A 22856-nucleotide genomic window follows, 5' to 3' on the forward strand; every position below is an offset into this window, starting at 1 on the left:
AGGGACACTCAGTGCGCGGGCAGCTGTAGGCTCTAAGCGACTGTGCGCTCTAGGTTGGCAGAGCGAGGGAGGGTAATGAGATTACACACTGGAGTTTTCTCCCTGCCCTGTCATCCCAGGTACCCCTCTCACAAGAGGCCAGGCCTTCTGATAAAGATTCAAAGAAGCTTTGTCTCTATCAGGGGACTGCTCAGCCCCACCCACATTTCCTGCTGAGAAGCATGCCTTTGTGAAAGGCTGACTCCCAAGTTCTATCCCCAATCCCTGGCTAACCTTTGGGAGGACACTGCCACCCTCTGAAATGTCCTCCCCAGCTCTTTACCTTCCCTGGGACAAACCACCCCAGCTCAGACTGTGAATCCCACTTTGTGTGACACCATTCAATTGGAGCCTGGAGTGAAGCTGCCTGGCGCCAGGGCTGGACAACAGAGTGTTTTCTCCCAAAGTGAAGGAACTGCCCTAGCAGGAGGCCACAGAGTCCATAACCCCAGCTGCCCTGTAGGGCTGGAAACCTCACAACCTGTGAGGTGCACCTGTGTTGGGGAACCCCCTCCACCATAAACATCCCCTCTGCTCTAAGCCTGGGAGCCGGATGAGATTTTATTACCATTTTATTATCAGGAGCGTGAAGTTTCCCACGTATAGCCAATTTTCTCTCAGCTAGGCCCACCCGCCACGGGATCCTTAGAAGCAAAGGTAGTTTTTAAAAAAGCCTTAGACATACTTTAAAGGACTCCTAAAACCAGCTTTCTCATTGTGTTTTTCCCAGCCATGTAATTCTTAATTATTTACATATTATTTCATATATTTCTTTAATATTTGGCTCCAAGGGGCCAAATACTAAAATCCTTGAAGATACCAGACTGACAAACTCCTAATCAACACAGCAGAAAAGGCCCAGAGCAGTTTGTCCCTGCAAGCTGAAGAGAGCTACGTTTTCTCCCTCAGAAAACAAACTGAAGCTTGCACTTTTTTTTGCCTCATTTGCCCCCCTGTGACCAAGTATTTACATTTTGCTGAGGACAAAATGGTGTCTCAGAGGCAGGAGGCAATTTGACTTGTCCAAATTATTTACACTTAGTTATTTATTTAAACTTATTTACTCTTCCACCCACCGTACATTCTGCCTCTGGCTCAACATTTCTCCTCTGTCGCGCCCACCTCGACTGGCAAGGAAGACACAACAAAGTTGGATCCTTCTCAATCAGCCTTTATTGCAGGAACACCTTATTGATGATACAGGGACCCCGGGGAACAAAGGCACTCGCCTTTAATACAAGACAGGCTGTGGCTGTAAATTTGTCCACTGGGGATTGGTGGAGCATGAAATACCTATTTAGCATGAATATCACCCTGGCCTTGTAGGTGCTGGGGGTCTGCCAACACATGCGCTGTAGGTGTTTACCACAAACGACCACCGGATGTTGGCGCCATCTTTAGCCGCTCCCTACACTGGCTCAGCGTCCCTCCATTCAGCAGAACAATAGCTCTAACATTGACTGGAGGTCTAGCCTACAAATTAGAGGCAAACCAAAATCAAAGATGGAATCCCCACAGCTTGATTTCCTAGTGTTCTCTTTCTTGTATAAATGCCCATCCTCCCATGCACTCCTACTCTCCAACAACCCACCCCTGCCAACCTGAGAAGGGTAGGCTAGCTTGTGAATTCTGACCAACAGAATGGGGCCATAGTGATCAGAATTCACTTCAATGGCCTTTCTGTCTTGCCAGTCAACACCATATCTCCACTGGTTCTGAGGAAGCTATATACTGCCTTAGGAGGGCAACACATAGTAAAGAACTCCAGAGAGCCTCTGGTCACCAGCCAGCAAGACCCAAACTCTGCCAAGAGACCTGTAAATGAGCTTCTGGAGTTTTGAGATAGCACCACAACCATGGTTGACTTTGGTTGCAGCCATGTGATAGACCCTTGAAGCAAGGGCCTCATTTAAGCCATAACACATTCTTAATTCATAATGACCCTGAGAATTACTAAATATGTGTTGTCTTAAGGCATTTCATTTGAGAAGAGTTGCTGGACATAAATAGATAACCAAATCAGGAGAACACTGTGCTAAGGAAACTAAACTTGAAGAGTGTTTGTTTTTTTTGGTTTGTTTGTTTGTTTGTTTGTTTGTTTTTTAAGTGATTACTGTCACGTGACTGGTATATGTCAAAGCTTATCTTTAAACCCAGTTTTGTCTTGTCTCTAGACTTCTACCTTCAACTGCAAATTGTACTGACTCAATGGCATTTTTACTTTGCAACGTAACTTAGGTTAGATTCACCTCTGGCTATGCTACCAGCTGTCAAATGGCACCTCCTACATTTCATGATGCAGAATAACTCAAACACTAGTCCTGTTCCCTGTGGTGGGTAAATTTTTCCACCAGTATACAAATGACCCTTTGTATCCCTCAAGGCATGAAGCAATAGTCTTCAGAATGCTTTCCTGGACAACAACTTGTTTTAGAAGCCTCTTGCTCAGCACATACCCCACGTTTACTTACCAAGGTGGAATGTCTTCCCATATCTCTCTTGTGATCCAATTAGACACCTTCAGTATGTTTTGGGAGAAGAAAAGTTGTTTTATTCTGAGCCTGTCAAATGCCTAGAAATTCGAAGTGTATTTGTTGAGTGAGTAAAGCCAAGCAAGCCGTCCTGGGACTAGGACCCAGTTTTGCTGGCCCAGAACAGCGGTCTTTCTCACTATCCACCCCACCTTTTCTACTAATCGGACCTAATTTTTAATCCTCTTTACCAGGCTGCTTAGCAACCCACCCACTACTGTACTCCAGTTTTCATCAGTCTCTCATTCATTTGGCAACATTCCTGCAAGCTTACACAGGTGGGTAAGTTATGAGGGCTTTCATGACCTAGTCCTCGACCTCACCGGCCCATGATCACAATTAGGTTTGGAAACTGAAGCATAAGTACAAGGCTCTAACATACCATGTAGTCACCAGCAAAACAGGCAAACTGACTTTGAAAGTAAAGATAGTACTGGATTTGATTCCTACATAATCTGAGGATCAAGAAGTGAATCCGAGAGACCCAACCACCTGGTCAGGTGGGCACTCCTGAGGCTGCAGAGCGGAAGAGACCACCAACACTGCTCACCCCTGCCCACATCCCTGGCCCAAGAGGAAACTGTATAAGGCCTCTGGGCTCCCGTGGGGGAGGGCCCAGGAGCGGCAGGACCCCTGCCAGAGACACCGCCGGACCCTGAAGGAAACAGACCGGATAAACAGTTCTCTGCACCCAAATCCCGTGGGAGGGAGAGCTAAACCTTCAGAGAGGCAGACAAGCCTGGGAAACCAGAAGAGACTGCTCCCTGCACACACATCTCGGACGCCAGAGGAAAAAGCCAAAGACCATCTGGAACCCTGGTGCACTGAAGCTCCCGGAAGGGGCGGCAGAGGTCTTCCTGGTTGCTGCCGCTGCAGAGAGCCCCTGGGCAGCACCCCACGAGCGAACTTGAGCCTCGGGACCACAGGTAAGACCAAATTTTCTGCTGCAAGAAAGCTGCCTGGTGAGCTTGGGACACACGGAAGCAGAATTTCTCTAGAACCGGGCACGTTCTGTGTTTACCGGAAGTCCCACACCCGCGGATCCCGGCCCGCAGCAGCTCTCTGCTCCCAGACCCAGTGAGAGAGAGACCCAACCGCCTGGTCAGGTGGGCACTCCTGAGGCTGCAGAGCGGAAGAGACCACCAACACTGCTCACCCCTGCCCACATCCCTGGCCCAAGAGGAAACTGTATAAGGCCTCTGGGCTCCCGTGGGGGAGGGCCCAGGAGCGGCAGGACCCCTGCCTGAGACACCGCCGGACCCTGAAGGAAACAGACCGGATAAACAGTTCTCTGCACCCAAATCCCGTGGGAGGGAGAGCTAAACCTTCAGAGAGGCAGACAAGCCTGGGAAACCAGAAGAGACTGCTCCCTGCACACACATCTCGGACGCCAGAGGAAAAAGCCAAAGACGATCTGGAACCCTGGTGCACTGAAGCTCCCGGAAGGGGCGGCAGAGGTCTTCCTGGTTGCTGCCGCTGCAGAGAGCCCCTGGACAGCACCCCACGAGCAAACCTGAGCCTCGGCACCACAGGTAAGACCAAATTTTCTGCTGCAAGAAAGCTGCCTGGTGAACTCAAGACACAGGCCCACAGGAACAGCTGAAGACCTGTAGAGAGGAAAAACTACACGCCCGAAAGCAGAACACTCTGTCCCCATAACTGACTGAAAGAGAGGAAAACAGGTCTACAGCACTCCTGACACACAGGCTTATAGGACAGTCTAGCCACTGTCAGAAATAGCAGAACAAAGTAACACTAGAGATAATCTGATGGCGAGAGGCAAGCGCAGGAACCCAAGCAACAGAAACCAAGACTACATGCCATCATCGGAGCCCAATTCTCCCACCAAAACAAATATGGAATATCCAAACACACCAGAAAAGCAAGATCTAGTTTCAAAATCATATCTGATCATGATGCTGGAGGACTTCAGGAAAGACCTGAACACACTTAGGGAAGCACAGGAAAACATTAATAAACAAGTAAAAGCCTACAGAGAGGAATCGCAAAAATCCCTGAAAGAATTCCAAGAAAACACAATCAAACAGTTGAAGGAATTAAAAATGGAAATAGAAGCAATCAAGAAAGAACACATGGAAACAACCCTGGATATAGAAAACCAAAAGAAGAGACAAGGAGCTGTAGATACAAGCTTCACCAACAGAATACAAGAGATGGAAGAGAGAATCTCAGGAGCAGAAGATTCCATAGAAATCATTGACTCAACTGTCAAAGATAATGTAAAGCGGAAAAAGCTACTGGTCCAAAACATACAGGAAATCCAGGACTCAATGAGAAGATCAAACCTAAGGATAATAGGTATAGAAGAGAGTGAAGACTCCCAGCTCAAAGGACCAGTAAATATCTTCAACAAAATCATAGAAGAAAACTTCCCTAACCTAAAAAAAGAGATACCCATAGACATACAGGAAGCCTACAGAACTCCAAATAGATTGGACCAGAAAAGAAACACCTCCCGTCACATAATTGTCAAAACACCAAACGCACAAAATAAAGAAAGAATATTAAAAGCAGTAAGGGAAAAAGGTCAAGTAACATATAAAGGGAGACCTATCAGAATCACACCAGACTTCTCGCCAGAAACTATGAAGGCCAGAAGATCCTGGACTGATGTTATACAGACCCTAAGAGAACACAAATGCCAGCCCAGATTACTGTATCCAGCAAAACTCTCAATTAACATTGATGGAGAAACCAAGATATTCCATGACAAAACCAAATTTACACAATATCTTTCTACAAATCCAGCACTACAAAGGATAATAAATGGTAAAGCCCAACATAAGGAGGCAAGCTATACCCTAGAAGAAGCAAGAAACTAATCGTCTTGGCAACAAAACGAAGAGAATGAAAGCACACAAACATAACCTCACATCAAATATGAATATAACGGGAAGCAATAATCACTATTCCTTAATATCTCTCAATATCAATGGCCTCAACTCCCCAATAAAAAGACATAGATTAACAAACTGGATACGCAACGAGGACCCTGCATTCTGCTGCCTACAGGAAACACACCTCAGAGACAAAGACAGACACTACCTCAGAGTGAAAGGCTGGAAAACAACTTTCCAAGCAAATGGTCAGAAGAAGCAAGCTGGAGTAGCCATTCTAATATCAAATAAAATCAATTTCCAACTAAAAGTCATCAAAAAAGATAAGGAAGGACACTTCATATTCATCAAAGGAAAAATCAACCAAGATGAACTCTCAATCCTAAATATCTATGCCCCAAATACAAGGGCACCTACATACGTAAAAGAAACCTTACTAAAGCTCAAAACACACATTGCACCTCACACAATAATAGTGGGAGATTTCAACACCCCACTCTCATCAATGGACAGATCATGGAAACAGAAATTAAACAGTGATGTAGACAGACTAAGAGAAGTCATGAGCCAAATGGACTTAACGGATATTTATAGAACATTCTATCCTAAAGCAAAAGGATATACCTTCTTCTCAGCTCCTCATGGTACTTTCTCCAAAATTGACCATATAATTGGTCAAAAAACGGGCCTCAACAGGTACAGAAAGATAGAAATAATCCCATGCGTGCTATCGGACCACCACGGCCTAAAACTGGTCTTCAATAACAATAAGGGAAGAATGCCCACATATACGTGGAAATTGAACAATGCTCTACTCAATGATAACCTGGTCAAGGAAGAAATAAAGAAAGAAATTAAAAAATTTTTAGAATTTAATGAAAATGAAGATACAACATACTCAAACTTATGGGACACAATGAAAGCTGTGCTAAGAGGAAAACTCATAGCGCTGAGTGCCTGCAGAAAGAAACAGGAAAGAGCATATGTCAGCAGCTTGACAGCACACCTAAAAGCTCTAGAACAAAAAGAAGCAAATACACCCAGGAGGAGTAGAAGGCAGGAAATAATCAAACTCAGAGCTGAAATCAACCAAGTAGAAACAAAAAGGACCATAGAAAGAATCAACAGAACCAAAAGTTGGTTCTTTGAGAAAATCAACAAGATAGATAAACCCTTAGCCAGACTAACGAGAGGACACAGAGAGTGTGTCCAAATTAACAAAATCAGAAATGAAAAGGGAGACATAACTACAGATTCGGAGGAAATTCAAAAAATCATCAGATCTTACTATAAAAACCTATATTCAACAAAATTTGAAAATCTTCAGGAAATGGACAATTTCCTAGACAGATACCAGGTATCGAAGTTAAATCAGGAACAGATAAACCAGTTAAACAACCCCATAACTCCTAAGGAAATAGAAGCAGTCATTAAAGGTCTCCCAACCAAAAAGAGCCCAGGTCCAGACGGGTTTAGTGCAGAATTCTATCAAACCTTCATAGAAGAACTCATACCAATATTATCCAAACTATTCCACAAAATTGAAACAGATGGAGCCCTACCGAATTCCTTCTACGAAGCCACAATTACTCTTATACCTAAACCACACAAAGACACAACAAAGAAAGAGAACTTCAGACCAATTTCCCTTATGAATATCGACGCAAAAATACTCAATAAAATTCTGGCAAACCGAATTCAAGAGCACATCAAAACAATCATCCACCATGATCAAGTAGGCTTCATCCCAGGCATGCAGGGATGGTTTAATATACGGAAAACCATCAACGTGATCCATTATATAAACAAACTGAAAGAACAGAACCACATGATCATTTCATTAGATGCTGAGAAAGCATTTGACAAAATTCAACACCCCTTCATGATAAAAGTCCTGGAAAGAATAGGAATTCAAGGCCCATACCTAAACATAGTAAAAGCCATATACAGCAAACCAGTTGCTAACATTAAACTAAATGGAAAGAAACTTGAAGCAATCCCACTAAAATCAGGGACTAGACAAGGCTGCCCACTCTCTCCCTACTTATTCAATATAGTTCTTGAAGTTCTAGCCAGAGCAATCAGACAACAAAAGGAGATCAAAGGGATACAGATCGGAAAAGAAGAGGTCAAAATATCACTATTTGCAGATGACATGATAGTATATTTAAGTGATCCCAAAAGTTCCACCAGAGAACTACTAAAGCTGATAAACAACTTCAGCAAAGTGGCTGGGTATAAAATTAACTCAAATAAATCAGTTGCCTTCCTCTATACAAAAGAGAAACAAGCCGAGAAAGAAATTAGGGAAACGACACCCTTCATAATAGACCCAAATAATATAAAGTACCTCGGTGTGACTTTAACCAAGCAAGTAAAAGATCTGTACAATAAGAACTTCAAGACACTGAGGAAAGAAATTGAAGAAGACCTCAGAAGATGGAAAGATCTCCCATGCTCATGGATTGGCAGGATTAATATGGTAAAAATGGCCATTTTACCAAAAGCAATCTACAGATTCAATGCAATCTCCATCAAAATACCAATCCAATTCTTCAAAGCGTAAGACAGAACAATTTGCAAATTCATCTGGAATAACAAAAAACCCAGGATAGCTAAAGCTATCCTCAACAATAAAAGGACTTCAGGGGGAATCACTATCCCTGAACTCAAGCAGTATTACAGAGCAATAGTGATAAAAACTGCATGGTATTGGTACAGAGACAGACAGATAGACCAATGGAATAGAATTGAAGACCCAGAAATGAACCCACACACCTATGGTCACTTGATTTTTGACAAAGGAGCCAAAACCATCCAATGGAAAAAAGATAGCATTTTCAGCAAATGGTGCTGGTTCAACTGGAGGTCAACATGTAGAAGAATGCAGATCGATCCATGCTTATCACCCTGTACAAAGCTTAAGTCCAAGTGGATCAAGGACCTCCACATCAAACCAGACACACTCAAACTAATAGAAGAAAAACTAGGGAAGCATCTGGAACACAAGGGCACTGGAAAAAATTTCCTGAACAAAACACCAATGGCTTATGCTCTAAGATCAAGAATCGACAAATGGGATCTCATAAAACTGCAAAGCTTCTGTAAGGCAAAGGACACTGTGGTTAGGACAAAACGGCAACCAACAGATTGGGAAAAGATCTTACCAATACTACAACAGATAGAGGCCTTATTTCCAAAATATACAAAGAACTCAAGAAGTTAGACCGCAGGGAAACAAATAACCCTATTAAAAAATGGGGTTCGGAGCTAAACAAAGAATTCACAGCTGAGGAATGCCGAATGGCTGAGAAACACCTAAAGAAATGTTCAACATCTTTAGTCATAAGGGAAATGCAAATCAAAACAACCCTGAGATTTCACCTCACACCAGTGCGATTGGCTAAGATAAAAAACTCAGGTGACAGCAGATGCTGGCGAGGATGTGGAGAAAGAGGAACACTCCTCCATTGTTGGTGGGATTGCAGACTGGTAAAACCATTCTGGAAATCAGTCTGGAGGTTCCTCAGAAAATTGGACATTGAACTGCCTGAGGATCCAGCTATACCTCTCTTGGCCATATACCCAAAAGATGCCTCAACATATAAAAGAGACACGTGCTCCACTATGTTCATCGCAGCCTTATTTATAATAGCCAGAAGCTGGAAAGAACCCAGATGCCCTTCAACAGAGGAATGGATACAGAAAATGTGGTACATCTACACAATGGAATATTACTCAGCTATCAAAAACAACGAGTTTATGAAATTCGTAGGCAAATGGTTGGAACTGGAAAATATCATCCTGAGTGAGCTAACCCAATCACAGAAAGACATACATGGTATGCACTCATTGATAAGTGGCTATTAGCCCAAATGCTTGAATTACCCTAGATCCCTAGAACAAACGAAACTCAAGACGGATGATCAAAATGTGAATGCTTCACTCCTTCTTTAAATGAGGAAAAAGAATACCCTTGGCAGGGAAGGGAGAGGCAAAGATTAAAACAGAGACTGAAGGAACACCCATTCAGAGCCTGCCCCACAGGTGGCCCATACATATACAGCCACCCAATTAGACAAGATGGATGAAGCAAAGAAGTGCAGACCGACAGGAGCCGGATGTAGATCGCTCCTGAGAGACACAGCCAGAATACAGCAAATATAGAGGCGAATGCCAGCAGCAAACCACTGAACTGAGAATAGGTCCCCTATTGAAGGAATCAGAGAAAGAACTGGAAGAGCTTGAAGGGGCTCGAGACCCCAAAAGTACAACAATGCCAAGCAACCAGAGCTTCCAGGGACTAAGCCACTACCTAAAGACTATACATGGACTGACCCTGGACTCTGACCCCATAGGTAGCAATGAATATCCTAGTAAGAGCACCAGTGGAAGGGGAAGCCCTGGGTCCTGCTAAGACTGAACCCCCAGTGAACTAGTCTATGGGGGGAGGGCGGCAATGGGGGGAGGGTTGGGAGGGGAACACCCATAAGGAAGGGGAGGGGGGAGTGGGATGTTTGCCCGGAAACCGGGAAAGGGAATAACACTCGAAATGTATATAAGAAATACTCAAGTTAATAAAAAAAAAATAAAAAAAAAAAAGAAAGAAAAAAAAAAAAAAAAGAAGTGAATCCGGCAGAGAGATGGCAGAAGTGAATGGTCTTGTGTCCCTGAATTACAGCTGTGCTTAAACAGACATTCTTTGGAGTTTCTAGATTTATTTTTAAATGACTCCATGGCACCAAAAGAGAGGCTTCTCTTTTAATATGTCACTTTGTGTCTTTGGGAAAAGGCAATTTCTGTCATAGCTGTTCCACTAATCAGAGGGAAGACCTGCTTCTCTGGTACCTATAGCTCCGTTTGCAAGGATAGAATTTCTGTGAGCTGCCCAGCTGGCTGAAGAGGCAGAGGCCCCTTTCAAGCTCAGATTATAAGGGACTACAGAAGTGTTTAGTCCTCTTGGATTGGGTCCTTACGGTGACTGTCACCATTTGAGAACTGAGATTATTTTATCTCCCTCAAGATAGGGACTGAACCAGACACCATGCTTCCCAATAGATCTCACTTGACTCTCCACACATTCCTATTATGAATACTGTGACCTCAATAATGATGATACGTCCTGTTATTTTGCTTAGGAAAATGAAAGCACATCTGTTCCTCTGTGTGCAGATAGATGCAAGTTCTCAAGAGCACATTCCATGCATAGGTGGGGGAGCATGCTCCATGGTGAGTCAGACGAGCATGCTCCAAGGATGGGCCAGAAGTATATGCTCCATGGACTGTCAGACAAGCATGCCCCATGCAAAGTCAGAGGAGCATACTCTCTGTGTAGACCAGCTCTTGTAGTACTCAGGGACTCTTTGCATAACTTTGCTATCCAACTATATTCCAAGGTTGGTGTGATGGCCTGTGAAAAAATAGAATAGGGCACATTAGCACGTCTTCTCAGACTGAGGCTCACGTGAAATTATGTTGTGCCTAAGAAATACCATGCGCAAGATAGTATTTGATGTAAGATGTACGGTGTATAACGACTGTGAGTCTTGCAGTCTTGTCGTCTGTGTTACTGAGCATGTAGGTTTTAAATACAGAGATGGTAAGGGGGGCATTCAGATTCTTTCCCAACAGCCTTCCTCTTCTTTTCTTTGGACTCAAAAGCTTCATACTGTTCAGCTTCTAAGTGCAGCAAAGCTAGGAATGGTGGCCCCCATTCTGACAGACAACTAAAATTGGTCCGGCAGTCATGATTACAGTTGCTACCTCTTCCATTGCAGAACACATCCCTTGGATTTCTGAAACTGAGTGTTAGGGCTTTTTCTATGCACCCCTAGGACAGCATTGAGTTGTTAATTAGGTGCAGCTGAAGGGGCTGGAGACTGCTCAGCAGTTAAAAGAATTTGCTGCTCTCATGGAGCCCCCGAGTTTGGTACTGAGCACATACTTCATGCAACTCAGGACTGTCTCATGCTCTAGGGAATGTGGAAACCAGAGACATGCAGAAACACATACCTACACGTAGTTAAAAATCATAATAAAAGTAAGCCATAGAGGCATTAACAAAAACAGAATGGAACAAGACGCTTTAATAAGACTTACTGAAAAAGACCTATGCATTATTTATTTCTGGAAGTTTGGGAGCTGCAGGTAGGTGGCCATGAATAACTAAGGCAATAAAATACAAACCCATGGATAAAGGGTGATGCCTGAATGCCTTTTCTCATTCCTACAAGTGTCTCCTGTGTCTTCTACCATTCCCTTTCTATTGGCCTTTCTCCTAATCCCTAACTATACCCCAGTCAAGCCATTAATGTTTTTCTCTATTCCCTACTGCATTGATTTCCTTCCTCTGCATTTTTAGAGTCTCTGCTGAGAAGGAATTTGAACTAGCCAGCTGCCTTCCTTTACAATACAGGGAAATAGACTGTTCCATTTCCACCAATAGATGGCTCAGATCGAGACCAGCTATGAAATCATATGACAAAATTCTCTATGCAATTTCCAGCCTTTTACCTTTAGACCTCTTTGGTATTTCTCGCCCTTCTGGAGTCTCTTTCTAGAAATTCTCTGCCTGGCTCTCCTCTCTGGTCATCTCCTTATATTCTTCCTTAAGGTCTTGGTTTTATGCCTCTGCTCTAAAAGCATGTCATTACTGAGACCTGATTCTCTTTCTGCTACATGCCAATCTGGAGTGTCCAGACTCTTCTAATGGCCCCTCATCACAGCTAGAGTCTCAGACCCAGCCCTGAGCCTTTGGCTTTTAAACTCATATCCAGCCTTTTGCTGAGTTTCCACTGAGACTCCACATCAAGAACTAGAAGAATTTCTAAATTCCATGTTTCTTCTAAAGGCATGTATTGGTACCATTAGCCTGCTGCAGGTCCTCATTGTATCTCACCTGCTCCCTATGGTAGAAGAAATGGTAGCTTAACTTATTCGTTGTTTATTCCCAGTTTCCCATGCCAAGACCTTTTATACAAGGAGAATTACTGCTTGCTTAGCTTTTCTTACAGCCAAAGGTGGCCATTGGAGATGGTATGTACCTGACTTGCAGAAATCTACTGAGGCTGTTGGTCTCTGGAAGGGCCTTTATGATGGATGATAAAGGAACTGTTGGCTTATATCCCACTCTTGTATCAATAAACACAATTGCAAGGTCCTGTGCTCAACCAATCATCTTCTTATGGCAGAATGGCCTCTAGGAGAGCAAAGCATGACAAAGCCAAACTGCAGAGAGCAGAGTACCTGAATCAGTCACTGCCCTTCTGTCACCACCCCTTCACTGTAAGAGAAAACACACCGCTGCTGGCGTAAGATTTTCTTACATGTAGGCATTCCTATGCCTTATTAATACACTCTTCACTTAACCCTGCACTGTCCATAAAATTTAAACAAATCTATGGTATATCTCTGTCTGACATGCTTGGGTGGAGCTTCCCCAACTTCCTGGAAAGCTAATGCTGTTCTGTATCTCCTCTGATATATCCTGTTCTTTCCAGCCTTACATCATCAGAATACTGAACTGTTTCTCTCCAGTACCCCATGTGCAAAAACAGCTGGATCCTGGTATACCTCAGCGGATGCTGCTCCTTGCCATTCCCACCTGCAGATGTTCCAAAGAACCTGCTCTTTCTGCATGCCTAATACTTGGGCATATGTTTCTCAGCCTTTCATTTAAACTCTCCAGTACTCTAGTTAGGTCTGTCGTTTCCAAAGGCTCCAGGGTTTGAACTGTAGTTTCATTGCATGGTATGTCTTTGACACACTCTGTCTGTCTCTGTCTCTGTGCTCTCTTATCTACCTTATGTAGTCACTTAAGAATGCTTGTTTCTCTCATCACAGGACAAGAGACAGCTTTACAAATGTATTCCTGGCTGGCTTTGCATAGTCATTGGAATGTGGTCAGCGATGCATAGTATTTCTTTATCTTATTTTTCACAGCACGGACCTGCTACACAGGGATGTTCAGTAAACCCTTGCTGATATGAATAGGAAAAAATACTACTAGAATGGCTTTCCTAACTCCCACATTTTCTCCTGTATAATCCACTCCCTGATCCTTTGCATTCTTGCTACATTCTTGATTGTTACTAGGAATACATGAGACTTGAGTTAAAAAACAAAGAAAAACAAGAAGCAAACCCACACACAAATTATACTTAAGTATATTGTATCAGTCTCTATGTCCTCCACACAGAAGTCTTCCCCTCCCCAGACTTTGTTTCTCTGAGGTTCTACTTTTCATTTCCTTTAAGACTTTCCCAGCTGCCCTAACACAGAGTTCTGTAAATAAATGCTGGTGTACTTCTGATGATGCAGAAAGATCTCATGGCTGCCCAAATATAACATCAGTGTGAGCTGTCTCCACTAGGTAGTGAAAGCAGCCATGTTTTCAGTAGTCTTTGGCTTTCTTTGTGCTGTTTGCCTAGATATGCTGTGCTTTTCCCCAAATCAAATCACCTGTTATTGTTACATGTGACCTGCTGGCCACGAGCACTTCCTCTAGAACTTGGTACTTGAGCCGGAACGATGTTCCTGAAGTCAATGATAGCAATAGCAAGCCTTAACTGAGCCATCTATAACGTACAGGGCTCGGCCTGGGCACTCTTTCCACTGATTTGTTTATCCGGTAATCGTGCCTCATTTTCAGATACAGAAATGGAGTGTAGAGGGATTATCTGCCTTAACCAAGAACCCACTCACCAAGAGTGAAAACCAAACTTCAAGCCCACGCTATCTGACCTCTGACCTCCCTCAAAACATGGGCAACAGCTGAACCTCTAATTCTGCCAGCCAGTTCTTGTGTTCCAGATTTTCATGAAGCTAAAATTATATGTGCTCAACTGGACATACCTCATAAAATTAGAGGACTTTAAATATCTGAATTCTTTAGACTGAAAAAATATGACACCAAGCCCTTTAAAAGCTTGCAGTCTAGATTTGTTGATGATGTTCTCATAATTTATTAAAAATTTATTACACAATAGACATTGCAATGGATTCGCAATCTTCATCACATCGTATGAGATAAGAAAATTGAGATTTTGAAATTTTAAGTGGCTTACTCGTGCTCCAACAGATAACAGTAGCTAAATGAAAATCTGAATGGCCCGAAAAGCAACCTCACCCATAAATATAGCTATGCTTCATTAATCCAGCAGCAGGAACAGGGGCTGTAAGCCATCCAGAATTACTGCAAAGTTCTCAGAATTCTTCTGAGAATGAGCATCACACATTATACCACAACATAAAATACTAAATGAAGAGTGGGTTCCACTGAGATGGTATCGTTTACTGGTAGTAGAATGTCATGTCACACACTGCATGTCTCTTCCTACTGAAGTACTATTGTCATGATTATCCTGGGCAGTAGTGAGTTCTCACTTTCTCAGTGATGGAAAAGGGGGCTATATTCTAAGGCTGCTTTTCTTCTTTGTTTTGGTCATTTTGTTGGCTACTTTTAGCTGTCATTTTTACACAATCTAGAATCACCTGGGAAGAGAGTCTTACTTAGGAATTGTTTCGATCATGTTGGACTATAGGCACGTTTTGGTGGATGTGGTGGTGGTGGTGGTAGATATCTTGAATGTTTTTTTTTTTTAATCTCAGCACCCAACGACTATCTTACTCTTGTTACCAATTTTTGTTCTAGTCTTATTTGTCTTACTGGCATTACATATCCTGGCAAGAATCAACTTAGGGAACAAGGGATTATGGTGGCTTGAATGAGAATGACTGCCAACGGTTCATATGTTTGAATACTTAGTAAGAAGTCCTAGCTCACTATGGGCAGCACCAATCCCTAGGTTGGGCCCTGAACTATATATAGAAGTGAAAAAAGCTTCTAAGTAACTATCCGTGCAAATATGCTCTCTTTACTCTTGATTGTGAATATTCGTCAGCCATCTGCCTCAAATTCCTGCAATTCCTATGATTTTCCTGAAATAATGGATTGTTACCTGAAATTATAAGTCAAATAAACTCTGAGTTTGTCACTATTCTATTGCTATGAGGAGATACCATGACTAAAGCAACTCTTGTAAAAGAAAACATTTAATTGGGGGCTTGCTTACAGTTTTAGAAAATCAGTACACGTTATCATGGCCAGAAGCAAATAAGAAGGTGCTGGGGCAGTAACTGAGACCTGTACATCCTAATATATCCCAGAATGATACACTGGACTTTGCAACCTCTAAACCCACTCCTCCAATAACATGCCTCCTCCAATAAGGCCATACCTATTCCCAAAGGCCACACCTCCTAATCCTTCTCAAATAATTCAACTCCCAGATGACTGAGTATTCAAACATATAAGCCTATTGGGGTTCATATACAAAAGAATGCAAATGACCAAACTAAATACTACACCAAGGACTGTGGAGAACCTACCCACTAATTGGACATTCTGTGCATGTGATGGCTTGATGTTAGGGTTTCTCCTAAAAGGAAGAAACACACAATGTAAGGCTATAAAATTATAGGATACCACGAACTGTGCTTTCCTCTTTGTGAAACATTAACAGACTTTAAAAATTCGGTTTTTGGGGTTGGGGATTTAGCTCAGTGGTAGAGCGCTTGCCTAGCAAGCTCAAGGGCCTGGGTTCGGTCCTCAGCTCCAAAAAAAAAAAAAAAAAAAAAAAAAAAAAAAAAAAAAAAAAAAAAAATTCGGTTTTTACAAAAATCACGAGCAACAGAATACCGAGGCAGCCACATGCCCCTCCTTCTATAAGAGGTCTGAAATGGCACTGTTGTTTTTTCCTGATCTTTGAGAAGAAACAATCAGACAATTTCAGTTGGGTTCTATTGAAAAGACCTCATTGGGATCTAGAGGTGAGGTGGTCCATTCAGATATTTTGATGTTCAGAAGCCTACCTCCAAGAAGAAAACCAGTCCAACCAACTTAGCCTCAACACAACCCTTTTCTTCTGGTCAACTTTAAATAGTGGGAGGGCAAAATAAAACAATAAAAGCCTAAAGCATAATAAGGTTATGAGGAGGTAAAGAGCTACTATATTGATAAAAAACTCCACAAAGGTCCGCTGAGGTTATCCAAAGCTAGAACTGAAGCATATAGATTCACTGAATCCCAGACAGTTATATAACACAAGTGTCATGTATTTTACACACTGCAGGGCCCCTAAGAATTGCACCCCAAGCACCATCAACTGTGTCCTGTGTATTGAGGACTTACACATTCTGTTTAAGTAGTTTCTGACTACATGTGTTCTCTATTGTGTGGTGATATTTTGGTACTATCCCTCTAGGACCTTGCCCATCCTACAGGCTTGCCTTCTCTTGGGCATGCTTGAGGTTTTAGGCACAGTCAAAACAATAGGCCATTTCTTTCCATTCCCCCTCTGTATTGTTAAGTCAGCAGAAGATAAAGCAACTCGGATTGCACTAAAGGTACCTTGGCTGAATTATAATTAATTTTGTTAGGTTTTCCATTTTTAATTTTCATCGCATTTTTGTGTGTATGTATGTATATACATGTATGGGTGCGGAGGTCGAGGCCAACTTGTGGGTGGTAGCTCCTTCTACCATATGTGATCCAGGTATTGAATTCAAGTCATCAGGCTTTGTGGCAAAAACATTTTGCTGAGCATTCATGCTGGTCCTCAATTTTTATAATAGTTCTTCATGAGGAAAATGGACTTGACAAACAGATCTTATATTCAATACTATTCTTACTGTTGGCGAACTTTCCCATATTGATGTAAAAGGGTAAAAAAAACCCTCCTAAACATTAATGATTGAACAAGGTAGCATTCAACTAAATGGGTGGCTCCTCAGCTAGGCTTTGAGAAATTAGAAATCTACAGAAATAGCCAGGCCCAGGAGTTTAATGTAGGCCTTGTTCTGTCTGAGAACAGAATTTCGACTAGATGTTGACCCTTCATATCATTGTGTTGAACATTGAGCGTCCTATTTCCCCAGTCCATCCCTCTCCTGTATTCTGCTGAAATCTGTGGCACTGCTCTGTGTAAGGCGATGCGAGTCCGGGATAAGGCATACCCTATCATTGGATGAGAAGGAAGGGCAAGTGGGGAAATGTCTAGGAAGGAGGGAGGAGAAGGGGAGGTGAGGAAAATCAAGATGGAGACAACAGAGCAGGATGATCCAGGTCCAGGTGGATAGTTTTCCAAAGCATTGTTTAAATTTGGCTTATGAGAAAGGAACAGATTTGTTTGGTTCACATGGTATAAAAGAAACCAGTATGTTTACTTCCCTTTGACTCACTCTTTTTGTGAGCTACATCTTAAAAGGACAAAGTTTTGCATTTTGCCATATATTCATAAGTGTATGTTCATCCAAATTACTGGCAGTATTTCATTATTTTTGCCTCAGAAGATGTTGTCTGATTCCTGGCAGCTATAGTGACTGGTGTTTGCAGGATTCTGGGAATCGGACTGCAGGCCTCATTATCGCACAGCAAGTTCTTTCAACCTGGGAAGTATCTGTCTAATCATCAGAGCTGTAGTTTATAAGGAGGCAAATATAGATTTAAACATGGACACTAAGGGAGGAGAAACACACATGAGAGCATGACAGGCATGAGAGAAGGAGAGGCAGATGTGGGGAGTTGAGCTGTGTAAAGCAAAGACAGAGAGCTGGGGCTAAGAACAGATAATTAGAAAAACTTTTAATTAATTAATTAGTTAATTAATTAACTCATTAACGTATTCTGTGTCCATATGTCTATATATGTTAGTGTGTGTATATGGAGACCAGAGGACAAATGAGTGGGGAGGTCGTCCTCCTACCCCATGGATTGCAGTGATAGAATTTGGATCCTCATAGGTGATGACAAGTTCATTTACCCCCTTTTAAAAGTGACAATTTTTATTTTTATTTTTTTGTGTGCATGTGTATGGCAGGATTTGCATGTGTGAATGTTGTAGAAATTGTTTAATCCTCACACAGGGTTTCTCCCCTGCCTCTGACTACTTAGTTCGTAGATAAAAGACACCCACAAGCTTTATATTTACATTAATCAGCAAAGGAGCTGGGCAGATATGGATCCTCTTGCTGTTATGTCTGTTTCACAGCCAATAATCCCACTATAAAATTAAATTTCCTATGTCTGGGCTTCTCCTAACACCAATTAGCCAACCTACCTGACCCATGGAGGCTTCCTCCTCCCTTCACATTCTTTTCCCCTCATGGTTCTTCTCTGATGCGAGAAGTCCTGGAATGCTAAACTCTGTCTCTGTGTCTTCTGCCCAGCTGTTGACTGTTGGCATCTTTATTCACTTATCAGAAATAATTTGGGGAAAAGATCACATCTCATCACTTGGGTCTACTTGTGGACTCTTGTCTCTGGGACAATCAGGCCTTGGGGGTCTTCAGTTAGCATTACAATGCACAGCAACAGACCAAACCACAAAACAAGGAGGTCAGGGGCATCTGGTGGGAGTCAGGTTTCAGTGTAGGTCACATCAGTCTTGGCCACACAAGAACCTTTACCCATTGAGCTATCTTATTGGCTCATGAAAAAGCTTTTGCAGTCTCCTTTGGCCTGGTGGCTCTGCATATGTGAGCTCGCATGTGTGGAGGCCAGAGGACAACCTTGGGGTTTACTCTTCAGGTGCCATCAATAGGACAGGTCGACTTGGCCATCTGGCTAGGGAGGATATGGAGTCTCTGTCTCCCCAGCACAAGTGTGTGCCACCAAACCAGGTTTCTTTATTGTTGTTGTTATTTTAATTTGCTTCTTGTGTTTGGACTCAAGTTTATTATCTGAGTTTCTGGCCCCATGGCTTTCTATGTGTGCAGGAGAGGACAAAAAATGTCTGTGATCGATGTGTGTATTGTATATGATTGTTCTTGAGTCTAGCATAAAACTGAACAGAATGTTCCTTTCTGGCTTAGTCTTGTTTGATCACACTCAAGGTTTAAGAGGAACTTCTTTGTTTTTTTTTAAATTTTTTATTAGGTATACTTTTTATTTACATTTCCATGTTATTCCCCTTCCCGGTTTCCTGTCCATTCGCTCTCCCACCCTTCCAAGAGGGTCTTCTTGCAGGTTTAATTATAGGACATGGGTTATATAATTCTCTAAACTCCATGATTCTTACATCTAAGACTACTAAGTGTGTACTTTGTTTCATTTTTTCCCTTTTGGCACAATCTCAATTATGTAGCTGAAATGTGGAATAAATTACTAATACTAAAATCATTAAGTGTTCTTAAGTTCACTAGGGCACAGGCCAAGAGATTGGAAAAGACTGGATCTGATGCAAATACTGAGACTTTTCTATTGCCTGTGCTGGCCCGAAGGTAGGCAGCTAATCCACAGAGGGCAGCATTTCTCTGGCTATTCAGGACCACGGGTCACTCTGTCTGCTTAGCCATTCTCTACGGATTTCATTTGACACTATTTTAGTCTACTGTAGAGAAATGACAGGAAGCAACTGCTCCTAGCTTGTCAGCTGCAGGGCATGCTAGGATGGTTTGGTCACTCCCAGCACACTGAGATACCGAGGAGGCACACTTCCTTAAGCAGAGGACTCTGGTGACTCTTACTCACAAGTAAGCTGCAAACCTGAGGATGTGGCCTTCATGATCATTCTCTCGTGAGAAAGTAACTTTGTTTATAGGTTAATTAGACAACAGCACATCTAACAGATCGAAGAGTTGGACTGCTGACAAGTTTCTCAGTTTGCAAAGAAGTTTGCATCACTTCGATCCAAGATATGCTATTGGTAGGGAAGCAGCAGCTGGTGAGAACTATAAATTGTGGGAAACTTTTATCCTGCTTTGCCTTTAAAAGAAGTTGAAACTGAATAAACTGTGCATTGGCTGACTGGGCTGTGAACCCCCCATATCCAGGTTAATGCAAACCTCACTTGAGACCTCAATGTACTAGACTGTAGCATTGAATCCATTTTTCTGCTTTGGCTCCATAGTTCGTCATGGAACTGCTCAAGAGTTCTCTGAATGAAACACACACGTGCCCAGATGTGCGCATGCACATGCACATGCACATGCACACGCGCACGCACACGCACACGCACACGCACACAAACACACACACACACACACACACACACACTCACGCCCATGCATGCACATCAGTTAATTTTGATACGCCTCGAGTAAGCCCAATGGCTGGACATTTCTAATCCTCCTGACATCTAGCATACATTTCCCTCTGGTATCCCAGGAGGGATCTATGTTTAAATCTGTGTTTTATCTTTGTTGCTCTGTTACCTTCTGGGAAAGTCTCCACTTTCCCTATAGGGTCCTATTCCCTTCCACCTATATTGTAGGCTGCTTTCTCTCTTGCAGATCTTAAATCTAAATATGGATCATGGTGATTCTCTTCATTCTCCCCTCTCTCAATCCCTTGCCCTTTCTTTCTGTCTTTCTACCCAGTCACTGGTTATATGGCAACTCTTTATGTTCAATTAAAGGACTCCAGGAGCCTCAGGCCTGGAAGTGTGGTTTTTTGGGGAGCCAAAATAAGACAATGCTCAACACCAGATGTTGACCCTTTACACATACATTCTTGATATTAAATTAAGCAACGTTCTTTAAGAATATTGGAATTTGATCCTCAGCACTAGGGAGGGTAAACATAAAGAAGGAAGTGGCAGACAGTTTGACTGTGGCCTCGGTTCATATGTTGCTGGATAGAAATTAGTCACATGCACACTCTTGATTTGATAGTCACCTAGGAAATATAATTCACAGTTCCCAACTCTGTACCCTATTAAAGATATAGGAAATGTGAAAGGAAGATAGAACATAACAGTACAGACTCTCTCAAAATTCTCTTAGACCTCTGGGTTTGTATTCCATTTATTTAAGCATTCGTGAGTGCTCTGTATTCTTTTAGTGGCCATTCTCTGATCCACATTTTTATCTTTAAGCCATTAACCACACCATTTAAAACTATGCTGAAGTGCTAAAATGCTTAAAACATAAAAATGTAACATTTTGATGATCCTTTTTTAGTTATCGTTTTATGTGTAAAGGTATTTTTGCTTGCTTGTATGTCTCTAGACCACATTCTTGCCTGGCAACCACAGAGGCTAGAAGACAGCATTGGGTACTCCCGGTACTAGAGTTAAAGACAGCTGTGAATCACCATGTGGGTGCTGGCAGTGGAGCCCACCATAGTCCTCTGAGAGAGAAGCCATTGCCCTTGGCTGCTCAGCCATCTCTTTGGTCCCAACCAGTTTTACATGGGTTGTTTAGTAACATTAATACAGTGTGCAACAGACATTATCAACATTCGTCAGTAAATCCCTTTCAGCTTGACCTAACATGCTCCTGTTATTACCCCAACCCCAAAACACACTCTCCTATTTTCAGTATCTCCTAAATACTTGAAGTATCTGGTCTGAGTGGGATGGTAGAGCAGTTTACCTTTACAAATGACTGCTTTTCGTACCATCTTGTTTTCATGACCATGCTGTTGCACATCCTAAATTTCCTAAGTCTAAATAATATTTCATATGTGTATGTGGCATGTTTTGTTTTTTGATATTATATCAATGTATATTTGGGGTTGCTTTCACCTTTTAGCTACTATGAATGCTGCTGTTGGGAATACAGGTGTACAGATAAATGTTTCATTGTGAGCAAGTGGACCATGACATCAGACAGAAGAACTCAGAAGGTTTAGTGATCTCAAACACCATAAATCTCAGAATTGATAATGGTAGGAATGAGGCCATTGCCTGCTCTAGAACATGTAACCAGGACACCACACTGAGAAGACCAGGACTATTAGTCACGTAGGAAAAACACCTGGAATCCTTCCCCATGCAAATAGAGCATCACTAGCTTCTCAAACTGATCCAGTGGGAAGCATCTTCCCTCGGATCCCACTCTACTTCTCCAAAAGTATATTTCCTATTCACATTTAATAAAGTACAGAAGCTATGTTACCTAGAGTAATCTGAGAGTGTCTGTTTTACTGAGCTGTAACTCTTGGGAAAGAGCTTTCTCTCCAGAAGCTCTCATCAGAAGCTTTCATCTGGACCTTGGCACAGCCTCCTCCCATCAGCAAAGCCTACTGCTGCTAATGCCACCCTGGCACTGGCACTGGCACTGCCACAGTAGCAGAGGAGACACAGGACCCTGGCTACGTCTCCTGTATAGTCCTCCCAAACCTCCCGGCTTTCCTTGTAAGAGCTGTTAACACTCTGCCCATTTGCTGCCAGACCAGAGACCCCGGGAAGCAACTCAATCCATTTTCACCAAGGGCCACATCTACTTTGAGTTTGGTCTATACTCAGAAGTGGACATAGATAATGTAGTGCTGTAGTAATGATTTGGAGTTCTGTTATGCTTTTTCCCACAGTGGGAGCATCATTATATCCTCTCACCTAGTTCCTCTCTTGGGCAGTGAAAGTAAGAGGATCAGGAATTCTGGCTATTTGGGTTACATAGAGTCTGACTCAAGGGAAAAAAGGGC

At 42.5% G+C, this 22856-nt stretch overlaps 1 pseudogene; it reads right to left on the reverse strand.

Annotated features, from left to right (window-relative positions):
• LOC134485541 (polyubiquitin-B-like) overlaps positions 1–22856 on the reverse strand; it is a 583854-nt pseudogene that overhangs the window by 429968 nt on the left and 131030 nt on the right.

This window comes from Rattus norvegicus, chromosome 2 (assembly GCF_036323735.1).
Source record: "Rattus norvegicus strain BN/NHsdMcwi chromosome 2, GRCr8, whole genome shotgun sequence".
Taxonomy (NCBI): Eukaryota; Metazoa; Chordata; class Mammalia; order Rodentia; family Muridae; genus Rattus; species Rattus norvegicus.